Source organism: Fopius arisanus, unplaced genomic scaffold (genome assembly GCF_000806365.1).
Source record: "Fopius arisanus strain USDA-PBARC FA_bdor unplaced genomic scaffold, ASM80636v1 scaffold00008, whole genome shotgun sequence".
Classification (NCBI taxonomy): Eukaryota; Metazoa; Arthropoda; class Insecta; order Hymenoptera; family Braconidae; genus Fopius; species Fopius arisanus.
The window spans coordinates 1,241,785-1,249,147 of record NW_011887747.1 but is presented as its reverse complement, the minus strand read 5'-3'; positions in this window follow the sequence as shown (position 1 = coordinate 1,249,147).

Genomic DNA, 7,363 nt, shown 5'->3' with positions numbered 1-7,363 from the left:
AAATCTTCCGCTTATTAATCACGAAAAATAATCAAATATCAGCGCCCCCAGTGACAGCACCTACGCCAACTCTTTAATTACCATCGCATAATTGCCCAACCAATTAGCGCTGTCCGTTAAATATTAATCTACAATTTGAATTCATTTCAATGCGTTTAAAATTGATTGAATACATAATTAACAACACGTAACGAAGTGAACGTAAATAACACGGAAGGCGCGACGAGGATATGATCTATAAGTATATCCTAGCTCGGATTTTTCCTCGTCCTTTCTCTAGAGTTCTCCCCAGAAAGACTCCCTCGGACTAAAAACCCCTTAACCTCACGCAATTAACCAATGATCATAAAATCTAAATCTTTCACTCCGCATATCTCCTCTGCAATTTCATATCTTGAAACTTCTCATAGAGTATCCACTTCCAATGAATAAAACGTCATTCATATTAATTCAATTAATTCCACCACCCTCCTATATCTTTCGAAACTCCCCGGCAGGATAGTTTTTTTCCCTGCGCCCTCCCACTAATTTTTAGGCATCCATTATTACACTCTCTCTATTCACTCTAGTCCATCCTTTTTATATCGCCGTCTTTCTCCAATCCAATTAAAAACACCGGACGATCGTATAAAATGGCAGGGTACATCGACGCACGGGAGTAGTTGCGTCGCACGAGCGAGTTTTAATTGATGTTTCGGATGCATCCGGAAGTCGATGTTGTTATAGGGCTGGGCAACACATCACCAAAAGCCCACTGAAAAAATTCTGCATCCCCGGTGACAAGTTAGTTCATTCAAAAATGATCGATCGTTCGATATCCATATCGGTTGCCCTCCACTGGAAATACCCCATATTAATAATAGATTTTTATTTATCACCCGTTAACAATTTCGATAGAAAAAAAAAAAAACAGAATTGCACAGTGATTGATCCTGGGGGATGTAGACGTATTCGACTTTTACGCAATCGGCGGAAATCAGTGGTGTTGCCGCCATTTCGGGCGGGGTTGACTGACAGAGGGATAATTGTCCAACTTTTTGTTTAAAAAAAAGTGACAAAAAAACGGAGAGCATTGAGATGGATATCGCCGTCTTGAAGATAATCGATAGACACGTGACCTCAGTGTTTCTATCAAAATAAAGAAATACCAGATATTACATCTGTAATCTCGAGAATGAGTATCGTAATTCTCGAGCTGGTAATCCATTTAATCCCATTTTTTTACGTCATTTCGTGCCTCCTTATCGTGCTTTTTATCCTCATCAGTGTTCGCGGTGAGGAAATACGACTGAGAGAATGAAAGAAAAGAGAGAAGCTCAGTTAAGGGCATGAGGCGGAGACTAAACTCGAGAAAGAGAGATAAATGTACGATGCGAGATGAAATAAAGAAAGAGAACTCTCAACGGAGGCCATGATGCTTAATCCTCCAGGCCATCTATCATCGCACCGGAGTATACTAGTTAGTCGATTCTATCTACCCGCCTTTTTTAGACGCCGCGAAAGATGGTCTTCTTTTGTTACCTTGTTTAATAACACGTGATGAATGTACAATCATCCCCTTTGCAATGGCGGAGATATACATTTTATTCCGATGAAGAGAGCTTCAATTCTTGTATATTTTTTTTGCTCATCCTACTGTGTTTAAAAATCACCTGAGCCCATTTCGCTCCCATTTTTTCCCCCTTTGCTACGGCCATCGCAGATTGAAACGGTTAATGTGTTCGAGTTTAACTGCGATATTTCTTCATCAATTTTACCAAGCCAATCTCCCATCGCGATCGATGATTCTGGGAGATCACGAATACCTCAGGAACTCCCAAATTCATCGTCGAGTCTGATTAATCGTTAAATGTTCTTTATCCCACTGAGGGAAACGTATTAGCTCGGCTGGTATTAAATTACCACGGGAATTATCTGAGCTATTAAATTTCTCCCAAAAATTTCATTTATTTTATCTTCAACCTCTGCATTTACTGCTTTCTTCCTCGCGCTATTTGCGTTTGTTCTCGTTTTTACTTCAATCTTTTGTATCATTTTCCAGGACGAGTTGGTGGTGTTTTTTTTTACCGCTAGTCTGGATATCCTGCTTATCACACTAACTGGGGAGGAAACGAGCTCAAATAATGTGCGCATTTACTGATGAACGGGTAATATGAAATTCGGTAACATTCCCCTTGTTACTCGCTTTTTTTTAATTCTCAGTGTGCATTTTTTTTCGGTCGAGAGCTAGATAGCCGCGATTCATACCTTTCCTCTTTGCGTGCTCAAATTTGTAATTCCGGGCTTAATCCGTGAAATTGTTCAGCCTCCAGGGTGCCGCGTACTAGCCGCTTTTTCCATCGCTTTTTTATATTATAAAAACATATCAAAGGTGATATGAAAAATGAACGAAAGACTTATTGAGTTGTAATTTGTTGGGTCAATCTGGGAGGGATGCTATACCGAAAAGTTTGTGCGTCATGAACTTGATTCGCTAAAAAGCATATTGTATTGATTGCCTTGTGGACCGTGAAGTAATTTGGATTTGATTTTTTGCGGTTGTAAGTCCACAGAAATTCGAACATTTCAGAATTCACTAATTAATGAGAACATCGTCGAGAACTATAGATTTTAGTCCAATTATGTAATAAATATGTACCTAACTTGTGCTTAATCGAGGGTTTAACGAAAGCCGTAATTTATGATTAAGTTGTAAATTCTAATCATTTCAGTTTCCCAAAAAATGTATATGCCAGTAATTTCCATTTAAAAAATGGGAGTAAAAAGCCCATAACTTTGAGTGAAACTTGTGAAAAATAGAAATTCTTTCTCAAGAATCTACTAAATCATTTTTCAAGCTATGGGCACTCGTAGAGCCCGTAATTGAGAAAAGCCATTGAAACAGACCGACACTTGGATAATTTGATTTGGTTGATCCCGCAATTGTCTCTCCGTAATCCCGGGTAAATTACTTGACAAATTCTGGGGTGGTTGAGAGGTTTCGAGAGAAATGGTAGATATGTCAATGTGTAAGATTGGTGGGATGTCTTACGGGGCTGTTAAGTGGGGTGTGTTGAGAAGTGAGAGGGGGTGTGAGACTAAGTCGTTTGGACGAGCGATGGATCAACAGGAGATGAGGAGAGGAAAATGACGGGGGGAAAAATCTCAAGAATGACCCCTCGGTAGCTGCGGAGCCGATGGAAATCGCAGTACTTGAGAAACGATGGCACAGAAGACTCCACCATTTGTCGGACAAAGAGGCACGTTTTTTTTCCTCCCCCTTTCTAACCTCCCTCTTACAACCCCTCGTAAGAACTTGAACAAGTCTATCTTCTGGCCTCTGGGGTCAACGCCAATGGGCTAAAAGAAAACCCCACGGACTTGTACGAATTGAACCCACATTTTCATCAAAACTTCTCCACCTCTCTGCCATTCTAACCGAAATAAATTCTACCGTGATAAACCATTTTTGACAAATTAACATTAGTTTTCCTTTCATTGCACCCACAGCGTCACCAGATTTTTGGGTGCTTCACGGTGGGTGAAACAGGGAAAATCCGGAAAGTATAAACGTTGTGTTACCATGGCAACAATTGGGGTAAACGTGGATAGGGAGAGGAGGAAAAGCGTCTAAATCCACGAAGCACTCTTGCGCCACAAACGGTGACTCGCTAAGCCGAGGAGATTTGTACGAACGGCGTTGGTTGGTTGGTTCATTGTTTCAACCACCATATCACACTGCATCGTTTCAAGTTCTCCCATTCACCCTCATCCTCTCATCATCGTCACAACAGCTTCCACCCTCCGATATCTTTCTTTTCCCTTTCATTGGTATTTTTCACCCCCCCGACGTGTCCCCAATTCCGATAAAAAAAAAACAGAAAATTAAAACGGGCTAGCCTTCCTTGGAGAACAAAAAACATCAATGATATTCTCCGTGAATCAGCGGATCAAGTTGAATAAAATCCCACCATCAAAGGCCCTTGTCGGCCCTCTTCGAGATCATTATAATTTAATTTCGTTGGAATACTATTTGGATACATCGTAAATACAACGATTACCGCACACGCGCTTATTAAATCCGGTGTTTTCATTCTGGAGTTTCTCCTCTCTCTCGTCTTCGGAGTCTCTTAGATTTTTTTATTTCAGGGGCTCTCCTCTATATGTGTCTGCTCCGGTGTTTCGCACGCACTCAAGTCTATAGGTGTTCCTTCCTTTACGATCTTTCAATGCTAATTTCACGGAGCTCTCTTAACACATGTGCATTGAACAAAGACGATAGATGTCCGTGGATATCGTTTTGCAGAGGAGTCCAGGTTGTGGAGGAAATATACAACACTCGAAGGCGGCCCCACTGATGATGACGAGATGATCACTTAATTTGACCAACAGCTGCCGCTCCCCTCGACACTGCATCTTTTTTCACTTCCTGCCGGTAAGAAAATTATGAAAATTACGGGAGATAATGAAATTATTTATGAGGAAAATCTCTCATCTTTGTGTTATTTCATTCTAATAATCCTGCTCTCCGGGTCTTCCTTGAGGCGGAGAAGTAAATTCCACTTTCCCCTCTCACAAAAATCCAGGTGAAAGCAGAAATGATAATGATTATTCACAATAATTACATATATTATTGAAATTATAGAAACAAAAACTTTTATTTAGTCGCTCGGAAGACACGTCTTACCCTCACCGATGCCATAGCAAAATTAACTAAATTAACAAAGGAATCCAACACCCTGGACCTCAAGTGACGTCGCCATATAAGATCTCATTCATTCGAGTCTGTCTAGCCTAAAAGAGAAAACATGAACATCATAGCCCATACTTTCCAGAATGCCGGTCAACAAAAATGTTCGTCACAATTGAATAAAAATATAAAGTGAAAAATATAAGATTCAATTTTTACCCTTTAAGATAATATTCATAGAAATATAATCGAATTTAATTTGTCATATAACAATCAAATTTTAGTAGTTTCATTATAATATATAGAGTATTAATGGAAATCGGATAGTTAAATTAATTAAAACACAGTTAATAAACTCTAATTACTATTACTTTATTAAAATCGCACGAGGAAGAATACCGTCTGAACTCTATAAAATATCTCCAAGAGACTGAAGACTAGCCACAAAGACTATAAGAACATTCGTCACCAAAGAAAGAACCCTACAATGGTTTCTTGTTAAACCATTGTTTATGTTTATAGAAACTCTGAGATGACCCCATGGAGCCTTCCATATCGATTAATTTTTGTAATCATCATAAATCAGTTCAATATATTTCTAGGAATTTCAACTTGATATTCCAACAATTACAGTACGAAAAAGCATGCATGAAGACTATATTTAATATAATATTTAATATATTATAAATTTTATTTGTCGAATATATTTTTACAAACGCTGGTGTATCCAAAATTTCCGTCACCTGGATAAGTTGTATGTTTGATTATCTCTTTATATCGATCCCGAAGGGATTACAGATGTCTGAGAAACGAAGAGAGACTCTTCTTCTTTGTCTCGTTTTCATAATTTTTTGTAGTAATTTTCAAGCTCTTCCCTCCTGCCGAATGTGAAGCGAAGAGGATATATAGGTCCCACCGCGGGTCCCATACCTATACTCCCTGCATCCGTTATTAAATTATTATACGAGCAGGAGATTTACCGGGCCTCTTTGGCCACTGTCTGGCTCAAGGATTAACGCTCTCCACCCCATCCACTTCATCTCCATACTTGTTCTTTTTTCTCCATTCAATATTTCTTATTTAATCTGGAATTTATCCACTAGTAAGATGGATCGACTTTATTACGAAATAATTGGCCCGAGTCACTCTTTAGTCACTCGAATACCTGAAATCACTTGCAGTTTCAGGCATTTGGTATTCCACGCGAAAGCGAAGATAGAATTAAAGAAAGTTGTAATCTCCTGGTGTAAGGGGGTAGACAAGGTGACAGCGGCGACAGAGGGAAGAGGGGGAAGAGGGGGGAAGTTGAACGGTAGCCGACACATAAAGATTCTAATCCTCGGGATAACTTCTGTTAGCCGACTTGAAAAAATGTCCATAAACTTAATGAATTTATGACCTGGATAAGTAAAAACGTATTTAATCCCGTGAAAATGGAAATATTAAAGATTTTATTATCTATAATTCATGTGGCTGTGAGGGACGGAAATTCTGTCACTCCCTGGGGTTTGGTTATAATTCAAAAATTCAAATTACGTATTCTATTAGATGTGATGCCTGTGGTGTAGGAAGGAGGGTAAAGGAGGAATGGGAGAGGAGCCTCAGGTCATGATGGCAAATGTATGCGGAGGTGAGAATCACGCGAGTATGAGCGAGGTGAGAGAATGAAGAGAGCCAAGTCCGAAAAGGGATATAAGGGAAACGGTGGGGCCCCGTGAGTCCGGCTATAGAGCGGCGCGGGGAAAGAAATGAGAAAGAGTGTAATAAATTGGCGGTGAGATTATTCTCGACGTGCATTAAGACGTCAAGCGGCGACGGACGCCTTGGAAAGTATTGCCCGACACCTCAGCCTGTGTTGGTCTTCTCTTTCTCTCTTAGTCTTCACCGATTTAAGCTTTGAACGAGTGTTCTGATGTACGATCCTCTCTCTCGCGAGATTTCCTCTTCGAATTGTTTTTTTTTTTTATTTTCTCACTCGGTATATGGCTGGGTTGCACAAGTGGACTTTCTGATTGTGTTGGTCAACTTGACGGAAGGTACGCCACGGGGAAATGATACTCAACCCTAATCGGGCAAGGTGTGAGCGGGCCTATACGAATTCGTTAACGCGGGTATCATCACTCATTTTCCAATTATTTAGGGGTGAGATACACCAGCATTAATTTTTCATTGAAATTTTTAGGATTTTTTTGATAATTGCAAGCGTTTTTGGCATTCGCCGTCTGTTGATTACATATTTTCGGAGAAAAAGTGCATGGAGGTGATTCTCAAACGCCTGATGATCACTTTTTGGAGTTGAAATTGTGAATGAGGATAAAATCCTTTCAATCTTTGATTGATTGCATTGAATTTCAATTATTTACAAATCAAATTATTTCAATGAGGGATTAGGGATAGCATTGACTGTTGGAAGTTAACGAGAACGCCAGGTGTACTACCATGCATAATATGTTACTTAACACTTTTGGAGAAGAACATCGAATTGTGAAGATGGGAAGAAAAAAAATTGAGGACCCACGGTGTGCAGGGCCACAGGGGTCCACCCGCAGGGCTAATCCCTGCGCATTGCATCATCACCGGGCACTTATTATATTTAATCCTCACCTGGAACTCCTCACCCGTCCATTCTTATTTTCCTCCATCCCAAGATTTCGATAAGAGATTTCAAGGTACGATACCAGTAAAATCACGTCA